General features: G+C 41.8%; 1 protein-coding gene across 2 annotated transcripts in view; it reads left to right on the plus strand.

Moving 5' to 3' along the window:
* Positions 1 to 3,376: 3,376 nt before the first annotated feature.
* The window catches only part of ABCA1 (ATP binding cassette subfamily A member 1), a 146,748-nt gene continuing 131,571 nt past the window's right edge, over positions 3,377 to 18,553 (plus strand). Inside the window, exon 1 of one of the 2 annotated variants that reach the window (XM_063914150.1) lies at positions 3,377 to 3,619. The gene's annotated coding sequence lies outside the window, so the exon portion shown is untranslated. The remainder of the gene's footprint in view (positions 3,620 to 18,553) is intronic. The other variant, XM_063914151.1, reaches the window with a different exon arrangement.

The raw sequence follows: 18,553 nt of genomic DNA on the forward strand, positions 1-18,553 counted from the left end.
GTGGTATTATGTGTATAAATGCATTACCAATGAGTGGCATTATGTGTATAAGGTGCTCTACTGTTTGGCGTAATGTATAGAAAGTGCACATTGTGTAGTCTAATGTGAATAAAGAGCAATATAGTGTGGTGTAATGTGAATAAGGAGCAATATGGTGTGGTGTAATGAGAATAAAGAGCAATATGGTGTGGTGTAATGTGAATAAGGAGCAATTCAGTATGATGTTATGTGAATGAGGGGCACTACTGTGAGGAGTAACGTATATAAGGTAAAGTGGTACTATTGTGTGATGTAATGTGAATAAGGGACACTCGCATTATACATTGTGAATAAAGTTGCACTACTGTGAGGCATAAGTTGAATTGGGGGTACTATTGTGTGGCCATGCCCCTTGCCAGCAAAAACACATACCTTTTTGGCCTGTGCGCCGAATGTGCACACTGTTATTTAAATTACAGGGGGTAGGGAAAAAAAAGGACTGCTATGGGTGGGGGGTGATGGTGCTGGGAAAGGGGTGCAGGGTCAGAGGCGGAACTAGCGGTTGTGCTAGGGGGCACCAGCCAAAATCTTGCCTAGGGCATCATATCGGTTAGGGCCGGCTCTGGGCGGCAGCTCTAGTAATTGTATTATATACCATTGCAATTGTTGTCATAATTTGAGCCACTTGCCAAGAGGAGGGGGGTTTCCAGGCAACCAGAACCCCCCCCCCCCCCCCACACACACACACACACACACACCCCACACCCCCTGCGTTTGCCTATGGGTTTGGGTAACACAATAAATTACTTCAAAGTTGTAGACAGGTAACTTGATAGATTTTTTTAAAATAAAAAATGGCATAAGGGCATAAGGGCTACTTCTTAGTCTATGCCCTTGCAAATATAATTATTATTAGAACAACATACAAGTGTACATCATTTTCTGCATTAAAGTACACACAACATAGCTCATCAACAGATTCAAACATGTACCATAGTCAAACATTCTGGTATTTTGTTGGTTCTGTTAGGTAAAGCTGGCACCTCATTGGTGTATGTCACACACAAAGAAAAGGGAAGGCATTTTCCAAACTGACCAAACCCTGACTCAGCATTTGTAGAGGATTAGATAGTGTTCACTGTAGGAATTTGTTAGGGCAGGGGTGCTGATCACAGAGGATACATCTGTGCACGCCACAGCAGAGCCGTAACTACACATTTTGGTGCCCTGTGTACATAAAGAGCAGCAACGCCCTTACACATTATGCCACACACAGTAATTACCCCTTTCACATTATGCCATGCACAGTAGTGCACCTTAAAACACATTATACCAACACAGTTATGCCCCTTATAACACATTATGTCACACACATTAATGCCCCTTATAACACATTATGCCACACACAGTAATACCTCTTATAACACATTATGCCACACACAGTAATGCCTCTTATAACACATTATGCCCCTTACACATTATGCCACACACAGTAATGCTCCTTATAACAAATTATGCCACACACACAGTAATGCCCATTACACATGGCATCCTCATACTTACCAGACTGATGGATTGCACGCTGTTTCTGCGGTGGCGTATCCGTCCTCCCTCAACAGTGGGTGCAGATGTGCTATGTATCTGGAGGCCAGGCTCAGGGTGTACAACTTGAAGAGGTAGGCTGGTCTTCAATTGGGAGAACTCCTTTTTCAGCACCTGAATGCATGCTCTCTACTAGGAGTTATCTATGTTCCTATGGGAATGCTTACTCTCCTTTGAGGAGCGGGGAAGATGCAGGTGCTCCTTTGTCTACTGGCAGTCTCCACAATAACTATGTCCACCAAGACCAGGACGTTATACCGCCCATGGAGAGCTGTAACACCAACTGCACGCCGCACGTCCTTGGCTCCTCATGCAAATGTGCCTCATCAAATATAAATATGCAGATGCACAATGTGCAACTGGATCGGCACATCTGGCCATTGGCCCTTCAGGCATTTGTCAAAACTGCCAGATGGCCAGTCCGGTCCTGCGAGGAATCAATGGGATAGCGTGCGTTTATCCAGGGTTTACCATGCAGGGGTGAGGCTGTTTAATTGAATAGCTCCAGGTGTGAAACCCGTAACTTTTTCCCATGCAGAAAACCCCGGAACTAATGGAATTCCATTAATGTGTAAATACATCCTGTTCAACAAATATGTTAATCATATTGTTGTGCTCCCAGTCAGGGGCTGTTTAAAAAAGGAGGGCGCCCATGTGAAGGCTCCATGCGGGCCCCTTCCTCTGTGGCAGCACAGTAGATTCTGGCTTTGTGCCAGAGTCTACTGCACATGTGTAGGTCTCTGGGAACATGACGCCCATTCCTGGGGACTTCTCTACTGTGCATGCGCAAACCACCGGTAAAATGGCCACAGCGCCATTTTCCTGGTGATTTCTGCTGCTCTGCAGTGCCAGGCCGGCCACGGGATTCCAAAGACGGCAGAGAGGTAAGTATAATTATATGGGTGCTAGTGTGTTGGCCCCCCTGGATCTGGAGGCCCCACACAATGCACCATTATAGAATATGTCAGTGCCTGCAGTTTACATTATGCAACACAGAATGCCACAGTGCCACCCATGATATAGCTATATCTGGGGGTCCCCGTGTGTGGGGACAACTGGGTGGCCATCTTGACTGCACTGTTGCTAATCCAGCACTAACCAGACCTGCCCTGAATTCGGGTGGTATTCAGTATACCGGTTGTTGGGATCCGTGCGCACAGTATACCGACGCCGGAATCCCAACAACGGCATACTGACACCTTTTCTCCCTCTTGGGGGTCCACGAACCCCCTGTAGGGAGGATAGCGTGGCACACATGGTGCGCCACCGTGCCCGCAGCGTGGCGAGCGCAGCGAGGGGCTCATTTGCGCTCGCCCCACTGTCGGCAAGCCGGCGGGCGGGATACCGGCACCAGTATGCTGGCTGCCAAAGAACCGGCCACCGGCAACTCATACTACACCCCTGAATTCGATGTTATTCAAAAGCAATGCAGAGAGGTCACCATTTATTAGTGGCCAGCCAACTGTACAATAACAGCTCTCCATACATTTAGCATAATACTGTGATGAAGAGTTTAATATCATTACTCTGCTCATCCCTGCTGTTTTGACGGCACTGTGGGTATGAAATCAATAAGGCAGACAATAAAGTGCTATAAATGGAATCTTCATCTCCTGCGCTGCAAGTGAGCTGAGCTCTGTGGTACATCGCATTGAGAAATGAGAATATCGCCCTCTTAAGAGGAGGAGTCGCTCTACACGTGCTGGCAGCACATAAGTGTGGTACATAAACAGAAGGCTGGATGACCGATAATAACCCCTCTGTACAGCACAGCTATAAAAGGAACTCCGGGTAAAAACCATAGAGTTTTTTTTTTTCTCTCCAAGGCAGAGAGGGGGAGATACTGTGCCGGGGATGCGGACAGCAGCACATAATATACGCCTTCAGCACACACAGGAGGAGAGCATTACAGCTGCTGCTGAGTCCGGAATAGGGAGGCAGTGGTCCCATGTATCTGGCTTCTGGAGGGGACTGTTAGCACTGGCTCTGGGGCAGCTGATCAGCCTTCCTATCAGGACCTACTGAGACAGTGGGAAAGGTAAATAGTTTTATATTTGTACTCGCGATTTTATAACTTCACAAATCATTCTTTGCGTGTTGTTGTTGTGTGTTTTTTTTTTCCTTCGGTTTTTTTTTTTTTTTTTGCTTTTAAGTATTTCATAGAACCAAGAGGATCAATGAACCGGCTTAGCATTGTCATACATTACAAAAGGATATATACTATCTCTTCTCCCATCTGCCACTGATTATGCCTTTGTGGATGACAGACATCAGTCAGGGAGCTGTCACTTTGTATTGTTGTTCCACTCTTCACTTGTAATGTCCGAGGCGTATGTCCGGCTCACTGGCATGGCCAAGGTCAGATGCGATCACACTGTGGCCGCAGGAGCTTGCTGTCACCTGGGTACAGCCTTTATTTACTTACACCTTGCTTTCGCTGTTCTGGACCGATTGTTAAGTGTGTGGATTATGCTGCTGTGGAGCAGTCTTTATGCAGGGCTCTGTGTATGACACTTTGTAGCTATCCTATGCAGAGATATACATAAGGGCTCGCATGATGGATTCATCATTGCTTTGTTTTGCAGTACTGTAGGCAGAATGCATGGTTACACAACACATCCCACCCTAGTACGGGTCTATAGTATACTACCTCCTGTGTGTATTATACTGCACCTCATAAGCGTATCATTCATTTCTCAATATACTATTTATATAGAAACTCAATGGTAGGTCTTTAAACTGGTAGATTGATGTTTTTACATTCCAAACCCCTAATGCGATACACAATATTAGGTTATGGTGTATAAAATAGTATTATGCTGTATTGATAACTCTGATTTCTATTGTTTTATCCATTAGTAATGTTTTATCTATTCTAGTAGGTGCTATGATAGCTCTCCTGTGTGCTGCTGCTCCGTATTGCCCGTTGCAGGCAGGAGTCGGGGCTGCTGCGGGGAATGACCGGCAGTAACCTCTCCTCAGAGCGTGCACGCACTGGTATAGGGGGGAATCCATTGAATATGGTCTAATAATCACACAGGGTGTGTTACCCTATAACACAATGGTCGCTGTGTCACACACGAGCCTAAGGTGACGCTAATTTTACAAAAAGAATAGCGTCTGTTCAAGATTCCCAACTTCACCCGGCAGCCTCCTTTGTTGTGAGAATATCTGTGTGACATAATGTGCAGTGCCCTGTGTGTACATAGTGATGTACTGCTGCACTGAACCAGGATGGTGTACCTTGCCTGTATCCTGGCTGCAGGGGTAATTAGATTTATTCCACTTCATGTTAGAGTAACAATGTAAACAAGGAAAGTTTGGGGATGTAGTGGAGACATAGCATGTGATCTCGGTTCCCACTCACCTATGGAGGCTCCATACTGTTAGCACTGCATAACTGTTCAAATGGTTCATCAAATTCTGTGTATTTATATGATTCAATTTTATTATTTTTAAGACAAATTAGGATCTATGTTTATCTCAAATAGACATGAGGTGGAGGCTAAGTTTTTTGTGTTATTTTTTAGTCTTGACCACTCTGGTGCTATACATTGGACTATAGAAAATGTTGAGCAGATTCCGGCGCCAGTATGCAGTGCGCCAGGATCCCGACAGCCGGCATATCGAGTGCCTCCCAGTGCGGAGATGTTGTAGAAAGCTTATCAGATCAAAGAAGTTTACGTCCCTGCGTATCATGTGGGACCATTCTCTTCTGTAAACTTACTGATATCTTCTCTACACCCAGTGTTAAGTAACTCTTGAACTATATAGAAAGTTTCACTGGAAACCACAAGCAGAGGCACTGCACAATGGGCTCTATTCAGCAGCAATGTCCATGCTACACAGAATATTTTTGGACAACATCAACACAATATATTTTTTTCTGTCTATTGTTTTTCCCGCTATTCAGTCAAAAAATTCTCAGGGACAGTTGCGTTAACTGTTGTCCCTGCAAAGTCCTTGTAGTCAGTCTTTTTTGTTGTGCTTCCACCCCAACATGCTACTCCGTCTCCCCAGTGGACGTTCCACAGAGGAGCATAGTGTGTGTGTGTGTGTGTGTGTGTGTGTGTGTGTGTGTGTGTGGTGGGGGGGGGGGGGCAATGGGAATTCAAGTCAGAGAAGCACTAGAAGGGCTATATATAACGTATATATAAATATATATAAATATATACTCTCTCTCTTTCTCTCTCTCTCTCTCTCTATATATATATATATATATATATATACACGTATATACAAAGGGAGACTGGCAGGCAGCAGCACTCAGAGACTTCCCATACAGCTTGCTTGTAAAAAAATGTGAGGTTTAATAGATGATGTTACAAAGACAGGCCAGCGTTTCGGGGCGCATCCGCCCCTTTGTCAAGGTGAAACCTTGTTCTAATACCATGAGCTGTGAGGTACAGACCACAATAAAATGGCAGAATTGGGGTTTCTGCACTAGTTTCTGCATAATTTAAGTAGAAATTTGCTTCCTGAATAGAGCCCTACATGAGATATAAATCCATTGACATAGAAAGAAAAGTTTTAGGAACTTTGGATACCTGGCTTTGTGCATTCCTTTGGTAAGGACTATTCTGTCATGAGCAATGCTGTAAAATTGGGATCCAGTCTCTAAGTCGACAGTAACTAGGTCGACCATTATTGGTTAATAGTAACTAGGTCGACAGGGTTTCTAGGTCGACATGTTCTAGGTTGACAGGTCAAAAGGTCGTGAAGAACAAGAACGTTCAGTGATATCTGCCAGTGTGTAGGGCCCATTAGCCTTTCCATAAAGTTTGTGAAATTACAGGAATTGTATAACCCCGCAGAAGCACAGTTGGTGAAGAGGGGAGTTCATTATAGAGTAACAGCACAAGGCACACAATATAGAAACAACATAGCAACAACGTGAAGATCTTTGTCTGCGTAACAGCACAGACAAAGGATGTTTTTCAGAGCTGCAGGAAACCCAGGAGGTTGCTGGAATGTTAGATATTTCTATGATTATTATACATTTAGTACCATTATCTAAACATACTTTCCTTAATGGTCTCAGCAGTTTCTATACAATGGAGGGAATAGATGTAATTGTGTTCACTATACAGCAATTTAAAGTGCAGTGATGTTTGTAAATGGATCTCTACATGTGAATCCTTATATTATCAGCCATGTCTCACAAGTGCACAAGCAATTCTGTGTCACTCGTCATGCCATCCTGCTGTGTTTGCATTTTGATAATTTAGACTCAATAGAAGTCTGTAGTACAAAAAAACTGAGATGATCAGTTCTCAAAATGAAAAAAATAATGCTGTAGTTGGGCATTTTGTACTGAAATATGACATCTTTAAACATACAGGTTTATTGCAGGCAGAGCAGCAAACTATGTAGCTTGCAGCAGTCATTCTTCATTTGTAAATTAACAGGTTGTGTAGTAAATGTTAATTTTGAGAATGTGACTACAATTATGGGATGTAGTTATGTGACCGGCAGTCACTACAATTATTTGTGAAGTCCGACTTTTTGAGCATTAGATGTTTTAAGATGCCAAAGTTGCAGTGAGTCATGAAATCATTTTAGTATTGATTTTTTAACAGTTTGGCGAGACTTCTATGAACAAATTCAGGGAGAAGGAGATGCAGTTAGCACAGAAATATCTTTGTAGCCGGCAAAAACACCAGCAAAAGTGCACATGAAATGCAGTCTGTTTGATAGGTATCTGTACTAGTGTTTTAGCGCTCACTGTAAACTTCCCAATACATAAAAATGCAGTAAAAGAAAAAATAGATGTTGATTTCCTAAATCACTGCTGTAGTTTTATTGCAACAAGTCAAACACCATTTATACGTGTTTTATATGTGTTGATAAACATATGTAAATTGAATTACAAATGCAGCTGGCTATGAATTATGACCCCCTTATTAAGGGCCCTATACACTGGGCGCTTTGGTCAATTTTGACATCGAACGATATGATCGGTGAACTATTTTTTAATAACGATTTTGAGCATACACACTGGACGATTTGAATTAATGATTTGCCATTGCATACAAAGTTATCCTCCATATTGGCTTGCAATGATAAACGATGATAGACCAACAATGAACGATTGCGGGGACACGCATCGTTCATCGTTGATGCATACACACTGAAAGCTATGAACGATATCTTTCATATCTTTCGGAAATATCTACCAGCGTGTAGGACCCTTACACATGGTTAGTGTTGTGTTTCAGCACCTACAGATGTTACATTTTTGCTTTCATTTCTTTGTATTATCAGATTGAATCAAATGTTCCAAATAACATTAAGATACTCCTTTTTCTTATTTTGATCTGCTGTAATTGTTTGTCATACTTTTATGCACTTGTGTACAGGTAACATTATTTGATATAAAATAAATACAATTCATGGTTTCCGATTGCCTGAGTGCTTCATCAGGAATCCATAGTAAAGGAAAATTAGTAAATATATACATTATTCATCACAAAGAAGCATACTAGCTATGTTTTGTGAATAGTGTTTATGAGCTGTATCAATGTTACCGTTTAGCTCTATTAAGAACAAATTTGTTGTATGCATGGACTAAACAGTTTAATTTGTAATTAACACAACAGTGAAGGAGAAAGGTCTTAAAAGGAAATGTTAGACTACAAAATCCTTATTTTTACATGTACTAGGTGACCTTTTAACCTAATTTGAAACATCATTGTGCTAAGTGACATTATACATTAATTTGGAAATGGTTTCTGTAGAATACCTTTCCCTGCTAAGGTAAAAATTCAGCTTTGGAGTTAAGAGATTTATAAGTAAAACATGAAAAGTACTGCAGCATAGCATGTGGAAGATAGGTGGCGATAGAGATCCAAACTGTACTTACAGAACTGTATTAGGCCTTTGCTACAACGTTTTGAGAGTTGTAGGCTATTTCAGTGTAGAGTTATATAGACTTTGTTTATGGCATTTGTGGTTGTATTCATCATATATATGTTTTTTAAAATGTATAATGTGAGTAACGTGGCATTTTTTTTTTTGTTGTTGTTTTTTTGCTGAAGCCCAGAAACAGTTTAATGTGTACAGCATATCTACAGTCATTACTAGGCCCAAGATTTTTAGGACCTAAGAAAACTAAAATAAGATTTATTTATTTTTTCAATCCATGTTTTAGGATTTTATAGGTTTTAAACATTTCAGTTTAGCAATTTAGTGATGAGCGATGTTCGGTTTTACTCGGTTTTACTCGGTTTTACTCGGTTCTCAAAACGGCATCTTATTGGCTATCCAAAACACGTGACATCCCTGAGCCAATAAGATGCCGTTTTGAGAACCGAGTAAAACCGAGTAAAACCGAGTAAAACCGAATCCGCTCATCACTAATTTATATGTTGCATGACAACGAAACCGCGCAACACCGTCCTTTTATTATAGATGTGTCCTGGTACATCCTAGCAGAGTTTGCTCCTGCAATGTATACATCACGAGAGAGCTATGCCGTGGGAGGCTGGGATCCATTCGTAGCCGTGGTTTTCCCTTGGTAGTGAATGGATAACTGGTGTGTGCATATACTCACACCTGTGAATCTCGGGAGCCAGCAATCACACTGTATACGCCACACAGCAAGGCTGTAACAGGACGCATCTGTATATATGAATTATATACTGTATGAAAACTACTCATTCCACTCATTTCCACAGTACATTTCTATAGTTTTATCTTAAGTAACAGTATTGGGTCTTTTTAGGTCCTGACAGTTAAAATAGGTAATTGTAGGTCCTAACACCCAGATAAGTCCTGTAGAAATGAAGGGGTCTATTTACTAAGCTTTGGATGGAGATAAAGTAGCTGGAGATAAAGTACCAGCCAATCGGCTCCTGTCATTTTTTGAAACACAGCCTGTAACATGGTAGTTTACTTCCGCTCACTTTATCTCCGTTCAAGGCTTAGTAAATAGATCCCTTAGTATGTTATTTCCTGGCAAATAAAACATAACAGGAAACTGACATTTTGAGTGTACTTGGAAATGATTAGAACAGGATAGATCCTAAGAATCCTGGGCTTATTACTTTGCCTAGTGGGTCATGTGGGTGAACACATCTGGTCTTAGTGAATTACAACTTTCACTCTCCTCTATCTAAAGACAAGTAAATACATGGTCATAATTATCCCAATATAGGACCTTAATTAGAGTTGCGCATGTCCATTTCTGCCACGTAAATACGTGACTCAGCTTGTGCCCATATTTAATGTTGAGTCCGTTTGCACTGAGAAAGGCAGGTTGGGGTGGGGGGGGGGGGGGGGGGGGGGAGGGTGGAGAGAGTCCAGGACAGTGATGGTGAGGAGATGCACGTTAACTACAGCCTTTAGAGATGTGTTCAATTTTATTTCTGGTTGTTGTAAGATACACCTTATACAGGTAGTATTCTATTTTCAGAGTTGATGATGATCATGATGATGGTGGCAGCATGTTTGCACCATAATTATCTATACCCAAGTTTTAAAATTGTAAGTGTAACATACTTGAACTCAATATACAGCCTTATCAGTGTATAGATGCATTGTCATGTATTAAAAAGTTGCATATTTCCATTTAATGCTAAATAATGGCAATAATGATTTTAAAACAGTCAAAAAGAATGCTGGATCATCATTGAATAGGCAATTGTGCCCATTTTGGTTGGGGTATAATATGGTATGCTGTTATTCCCCATTGTACGCTATTTCTGTATTTCTTATTTCTAATTTCTGATGAAGTCCAGGCTTGATATGCCATAAGGACGAAACGTGTTGAGGAACAGAGACTGAACTGTATCTACTACACATCAGATAAGCTATTTTTACATTATTTTGATGTACGGGTATTTGCTTTGTTTTTTAACAATTAAACTGGTGTTAAAACTTTATTACACTATTTCGGCTACCTTCTTTCTTTTCATTGGTGATCATTGAGCATTAGAAGTGGTTCTGGAGCTGAAGGGAGAAATCTATCCAGTTCGGGAATTCACATTTTGAGAGCGTGCGATTTAATTAAGTGGTTAACTCCACTCATGATGGTACTTGCGTTTTTCTAAGGGTGTTATTAAACTGGTGGAGGTTTTCATTTGAAGGATCCTAATATACTGCACTAGTAGGCACTGTTTTCACCTTCTTTATTTATATATATATATATATATATATATACAGTATATATCAAGACTACTCACCACATTTCCCCAACCTTCTCAAACCACTGCTCCTCCCTCTTTCTCTATCCACTTTTCTCCTCCCCCAGTCACAATCCCTCCATTGTGTCTCACTCCTACAATGGGAAAAAACGTAGGCAGTGACTGAATCTACAGTATGTATTGAAGAGTGCCAGACATTTTGTTGTAGCATGTCCCTTCATGATAAATAAACATTATTTATAAGGAGAGTGTGTAGAACAAACAAATGGCTTCCACTGCCCAGCAGACAGAACTAGTCCTTATAAATGCTTCTGCTCCGAGTTTTGCTATGTGGTGACGTAGTCCACCACTTCTCTTACCTGGCTTCAGGAAGATTGGCGGAATCTTGTGAGAGTCTGGGAAATCACCAACTATTTCAAGAGCCTCCTGGATTTTACAGGAAAGTTGGCAAATCAGGAAAGTTGGCATATAGGATTTATCTGCATAAACCCATTAGTTGCATGGAAATAATATTGTCTTCCTGAGTGGGGAATAAATGTAAAGTTTAATAAAGTAGTCAATAACTTTGAGAGTTGTAGGAAAACTTTTTTTATGTAAACTATGTATTTGATCTAGCTAAATTAGTAGCAAATATTAATGTAACAATAAACATTTTGTATAGTAGTTGGCGAGTGTTGCTTTCCAGCCCATTTTCATTGTTTCTCAGTGTACAGTATCTTCTCTTTATTAGATGCTCATTATGGTTAATCAGGAAAAGGCTAAGTGCTTAGTCTGGGTTGTGACATCACAAAGACCTGCCTTGCCAGAAGGAGAAAGGCTTGCCAAAACTGAGCACGTCATGTTTACAAACTGACGATTAAAATGTGATTTAAAAATACTTCAAGGTATGATATTTCTTGGCATGCAAAGTTGCTAATTATCCTGAAGTAGTACCTGCAATCTTTCCATGCTATTAGATCATTTGCCCTTAAGTACATATTGACCATTTAAAACAGATTTGAATATTCTGAATTTCAGTCAGTGGATCAGGTTTGCTGAAAGAATTGCAGCCATTCAGCACAGCACTCTCTGGGGGACAGCTATCCATTTCCTCTCTAATGTCCTCTATGTGAAGGCTCCATCCAGTTTTCACTGATACTGTAGCAGACTGAAATTAATAAAAGCAATTCCTTGCCAACATTCTCACACCTTACACATATACAGACATTTGACTGAACATATCTCATCTACACAGTGGTGTAACTTCGTCCCAGGTGCCCGGAGGCAAGATAGATTTAGGTACACACGCACGCACGCACGCGCACACACACACACACACACACACACACACACACACACGCGCGCGCGCGCGCGCGCAGCGCGCGCGCGCGCGCGGGCACATGGACTGGAGGGGACATGGTGGCATACACTGCAGCCTGGGTGATATGGTGATACTCATACTGGGGCTTGGGGGAATATGGAGATACACCTTGGGGTATGTGAAGACGTGGAGGCATATATATTGGGGACTGGAGGGGACATGGAGCTATACACATTGAAGACTGGGGACAACATGGCGACACACACTGTGGCATGGGGGAGGGACATGTAGACACACATTGGGGCTTGGGGATGACATATTGACATTCATACTGGGGCTTGGGGGTCATGATGACACATAGACTGGGATCTGGTGGAAGATAGTAATGCACACACTGGCACCTGGGTGGGCATGGAGACATAAACATTGAGGCCTGGAGGGAGGACAGGGTGACACACACTGCAGCCTGAGGAGGGAGGTGTGACGTGGTGTCATTCATACTGGGGCATGGGAGGCCATAATGATATATATATATATATATATATATATATATACTTGGTCATGGGACACACGCACTGGGGGAGGGGCACAGAGATACACTGTATACACTACAGTTGGGGGGTCATCTAGATACCTGTTTATACACTGAGAAATAATTTTCTAAAGGACATATTTATATACATCTGCCATCTGCTGTAATGCTCTTCGTGTACATAAAATGAAATTGCATTTTACTGCATATTATTGTTTTCACAGTAAAATTGCAATTGATGAAGGATTTGTATGATTTATTTTTCTAAAGTGCACTACCAGAATGCTTGACATATCACCCCCGAGCACACAGCTATTTCTTATGGCGTTAGTAATTGAAGGAACCTACCTACCTACCTACCTACCAATGATGTGCAAGCTTGCTTGTGTAAAAGCCTAACAGTAGTACAGAAGTATGGTAGTTGTAGACATTAAATTAACAAAAGTAATTAGTGTCTGCTTCAGCTGTCTGTTCTCAAGGAAGGCTGTATTCACAAGCAGTGGTAACAGTGATGATGATGATAATCATTATGATGATGATGAAGAAGAAATAATAATAATAATAATAATAATCATTACATACAATATAAAAGTAATTCAATATTTTGCAGTGTGACATTTTTAAACTATTTTAACAATGTACATTTTCGTGAAAGTGATACACATTGAGTAAACAGTTATTTAATAGAAAAAGTAACTTTCTAATATTTTTCTAAATATGTTTTAAACAAAATGTAAGTAACCAAAATCTTTAATTTTTTTGTCTCCTGGCTGATCAGAAGATTCACTTTCTCAGGCAGAAGCTGACAATCCCCTGTATATTACATGTAAACTTAGCCTAGCATTAGCCCATCTCCCAGTACAAGTTGTTAACCTAAAGGTCAAAAACTACTCTCTCATTTCACACCCCACATTCTGGATAAATATAGGACACTACCACTCAGAAAACTGCTATCATTTGAATAAAAATTGTGTTTTTGTTTTTGTTTTTTTCATTGTATATTTCAGAAATGTTGATAGCCTGTTGCTGGTAATAAATCAGAATATCTGTGGGATTTCCTGTTGGAGTGAGAGTAAAGTATGATTTGGGCTGACCTACACTTTTACAAACCCCAACTTGACCCTTAACCTTCACTGTCACAATTTAACACTGCAAGTATGCTCTCACTCCTGCTAGACAGGAGGCAGCATGACCGAGAGGGTCTCAAAAAAGTGACTCCTCCATGACAGGTGCCTGGATGCGATTTGCCATGTAAGGATAAGGAGACAAAGCAAGAAAAAGGGGGAGGATGGGGGTTGATAAATAGTTTCAAACTTATAACAAGTATACCTGCCAGCACCTTCTGTCAGACCAGGCCCTGCTTGACCTTTCTGCCAGTAATAAACAGGAAGGAAGTTGCACTTTGATTGTTTAACAATGCAGGATCCCCCTTTATGATTTCTTTATTGGTGATTACGCATGATTTTTAGCAGCTTTTCCTGGACCTGTTTTTATAATGCAAAAATATTTGCCGGAAAATGTGTCGAAGTCGCAATGCGATGCGACCAGGACGCACCACGCGAGGCTTTTTTCCTTGCCATGTTCTGTTGTGTTTCGTATACAGGCTCAGTCCAATACAGATATACAAGTGTTGCACATCAGTGTATTCAGCACTCTTGGTGCGTCCTTGTCGCATCTCATTGTGAATAGGACACATTTTCGGCAAAAAAAGACGAAAATGTAGTAGAGTTGCACAGGACCTGGCAGCTCACTTGCACCAGGCATCTCACACTGTGTGGCGCTTAGAAGTATGAGGACACATCTGTAAATCAAGGGGAGGATGCTGCAGCACAAGCCTTGTGTATAGGATGACTGAATAAGTCGCAAAAATTGTGTAATGGAATTTTTAGCTTTTTTCAGTACGTACAGTGAAGGCATGCCTCCAGTCGTTTTCTAGCAAAAGCTGTCTAGGGATGAACATCAGGAGCCGTCATCGAATGGTTGCTGGTATTCCAAAATCAAATCCAGCGATGTAATGGGTACTAGCCTAGCCATTGCATCGAACCATTTGAATATGCTTCTGCACATGTGTACTGTATGATTAATGGTCATACAGTACACATGTGCAGAAGCATATTCAGAGCTGTGTGTCCATAACTGCATAGACGCTGTCAGTCATTGGTTGGGCATCCAAAAGCTTCATCTGATGGCCTGCAACCATCAACTACCCGCAATTCGGAAAAAGTAGTTCCATTGAATTGGGAACTTTGATGATTAAAAAACATCGGCTTCTGATGGCCTTCTTATCATCTTACCCAGGTACGTGAATATGAGGGAGCTGCAGTTGTAAGCTTACGAATGCAACTGACTCTGAATAGGTCAGAAAAATAAGACCCTTAGTGTCTGCCAAGATGATGACTCAGAAATAGAAGATTGTGTGGTGTATCATGTGTTAGAATATAAACTGGCATTCAGTGTTCTGCATACTCCGTAAAGGGTATGCTAAGATGGCTTAAATAAACCTGCATCTTTAACAAAAAAATAAATAGTTTCATATACAATACTGAAGTAGGTTTCTGTTTCTCTTTATTTTATTTCTGAAGGGACAATGTATTCTGTTTATGATCAACCTAAAGAAGACAACAGTCTCCTGTTAAAATGCTTTATGGCCTAAGGGTAGGTTTTGAAAATTGTATTATAGTAATGGAGACTATCTTGACCATTAGTATGTACTAAACTGGTTCTGCATACGTTTTAATAAACCTTGCAGTAAAGTTATTAAACCTGCTCGAACATAATTTGTCTAACTATAGATAGAATAAATCAAGCTTGTTTTACTCTACAAATAATTAAAATAAAAAGTTGTCTAAACCACCGTTACATGCTGCAGTAATACACACTCAACAAAGACAGAAAAAAGACTAAAAAAAAAGAAAAGGCTTTCGTAGTGGAAAGTCTTTTTAATGGCTATCCCCAAGGATGATCACTTTCCACGGTATCCGGACTATAGATCTACACTAAAAAGGGCAATAGTTCTACCACTAATGGTAGACATGTATTAGGTTGACAGGGACAAAAGGTCAACAGGTTCAAAATGTCGACATGTAAAAGGTAGACAGTTCAGCCGGTCGACATGGTCAAAAGGTCGACATGGTCAAAAGGTCGATATGACAATAGTCGACACACATATGGTAGACAGGTTTTTTGGGTTTTTTTATTTTTACATTTATTTTTGACTTTTTAATAATTTACCATCCGCGTGGACTATAATTGGGAATGGTAACCTGTGCCGACCGCAGCAGTAGCAGAGCAAAGCACCGTCCTCGAAACATGGCGAGCGAACGCAGTACACTAATGGGGCTTGTTTGCAGAAGTGACAAAACACCCCAAATTTTTTTTTTACAAAAATTGTGTCTACCTTTTTTGTGTCGACCATTTCCATGTTGTCCTTTTGACCCTGTCGACCTTTCCTATTGTCTACCTACTCTATGTTGACCTTTTTGACCATGTCGACCTAATGCATGTCTACCATTAGTGGTAGACCTATTGATTGTAGACAGTGGCGGATTTGCCGCTAGGCAACCTAAGTGGTTGCCTAGGGCCCGCCGGGTCAGGGGGCCCGAAGCGGGCCCCCCGCTTGTGTCACTGAGACACGCTGCCGCTCAGTTCGGTGGCAGCGTGTCTCAGCTGTCAGGAGAGGAGAGCGCCCGCCAGCGCGACTGTGTCTGGCGCGGCGGCGTATAGCGGACTTCAAACCAGCCGCCGGTTCGTGAGCCAATCAGAGCTCGCGGACCGGCAGCCAATCAGAAGCCGCCGGTCCGCGAGCTCTGATTGGCTCACGAACCGGCGGCTGGTTTGAACGAAGTCCGCTATACCCCGCCGCGCCAGACACAGCCGCGCTGGCGGGCGCTCTCCTCTCCTGACTCACCCGTCCCTCACAGCCGGAGCCCGGAGGAGGAGCAGCAGCAGCAGTGGCTGCTATGGGGGCAATTGTATACCTGGCACTGTGGGGGCAATTGGCTGGCACTGTGGGGCATTTGTATACCCGGCACTGTGGGGGCAATTGTTTACCTGGCACTGTGGGGGCATTTGTATACCTGGCACTGTGTGGGCATTTGTATACCTGTCAGATATACAATTGCCCCCACAGTGTCAGATCCATAATTGCCCCCACAGTGTCAGGTATTACCTGACACTGTGGGGGCAATTGTGGATCTGGCACTGTGGGGGCATTTGTGGATCTGGCACTGTGGGGGCATTTGTATACCTGGCACTGTGGGGGCATTTGTAGATCTGGCACTGTGGGGGCATTTGTGGATCTGGCACTGTGGGGGCATTTGTATACTGGCACTGTGGGGGCATTTGTGGATCTGGCACTGTGGGGGCATTTGTATACCTGGCACTGTGGGGGCATTTGTATACCTGGCACTGTGGGGTCAATTGTGGATCTGGCACTGTGGGGGCAATTGTGGATCTGGCACTGCACTATTGGGGGGCATATGTCTGTGTTTCATGTTCCATTTTAATTGGCCACACCCATTTTTTGTCGCGAGCGCGCCGTGGGGCACAGTACCTCTATGGGGCACTCTCTGTCTGATTGGTCGCCGCTTAGCCCCGCCGGGAGTGCACACAGACGCTCTCATTCCAGTGAATGGGGCGCGTGCGTGTCACGGACACGTGCGCGCCCCAGACGCGGTGATAGGCCCAGGCACAGACGGAACTCCATCTGTAATGTAAGGGGGCATAAGTCAGAACAAAAATATAGTGCTATGGATTGTTTGAGGTAGGGGGGCCCCAAATCGGTATTTCGCTTAGGGCCTCATGAGGTCTAAATCCGCCTCTGACTGTAGACCTTTTTAGTGTAGATCTAATAATCCACCCACTTTCCATTGATGGGCGGATTCCAATGACATCTGCCCAAATTTGCTCCTATAATCAACAAATGTTTCTGTAAGTCACACATTCTGTATTGGACAGGCAGAAAGAAAAAGTATTCCTTTATTAGGGCACACAGGGACTAATACCATTCATTTAACTAAAGTGATGTTAAAAAGCTAAACCACTGGATATGCTTGATGTATTATTCCTTATTAGGATATGTTCCTAGTTGCTATGCAGTAAATTGTTGTATTTGTAAATTATTACTCTTGATGTGTGTGCGGCTCTAATCAGACGCTCACATTCTACTGTAGTGGTGTTGAGCGGCCCCCGTTATTGACATGCCATGTGATTCTTCAATTCACAATCGAAAAGAGGCACTGGTGAATTTGCTTAAATGTATGCATTCACCCTCATTAATTTAATTTCATCACTTTATTTTTATTTATCCAATTTTTTGTTTTCACTTCTTGCACAAATTTATTATTTTATTTCACATATTTCGCCAGCTATTAACGTTATATAATAAAAGTTATATTTTAACATTAGTGGTCATTATCTGAAAGGGTGATGACTTATAGTTAAATGAATGGTATTAGTCCCTGTGTGCCCTAATAAAGGAATACTTTTTCTTTCTGCCTGTCCAATACTGAATAGTTTTATTCCAGGTGCACCCCCCTAAAGATGCATTGTTAGTCCTGTTTAGGGACAAATCTATCTCTAGCTAGGGGAAAGACAATAATAAAATACCAGATATTAGAATACACTGGAGGTCTGTGCGGTCTTTTGCATTCCTAAAGTCACACATTCTGTGTCATATAAACAAAAACATTAATAGGAAGTGTGTATATTAGGCTTTTGCAAAATGCTCCTGTTTATAACACTCTTCATGTTATCTGCTTTACATTCTTGAGATGGAGTGTGTTTCCTTGCCACAGATAACCTCTCACGAGCACCATGTTTGCCAGACTTGCTGTTCTTCTGAGATATTCAAACACTAACCTAGCAGATATGCTGTTTACAATATTTAAAGCATTAACTCACAGAAATAGTTCCACTGATTTTTCTATATTGAAAATCTTTATATCCCCTTTACGTAAACAACATTGGTTGCATACAAGGGCTTTATTCAGAATTGCA

Source organism: Pseudophryne corroboree, chromosome 1 (genome assembly GCF_028390025.1).
Source record: "Pseudophryne corroboree isolate aPseCor3 chromosome 1, aPseCor3.hap2, whole genome shotgun sequence".
Taxonomy (NCBI): domain Eukaryota; kingdom Metazoa; phylum Chordata; class Amphibia; order Anura; family Myobatrachidae; genus Pseudophryne; species Pseudophryne corroboree.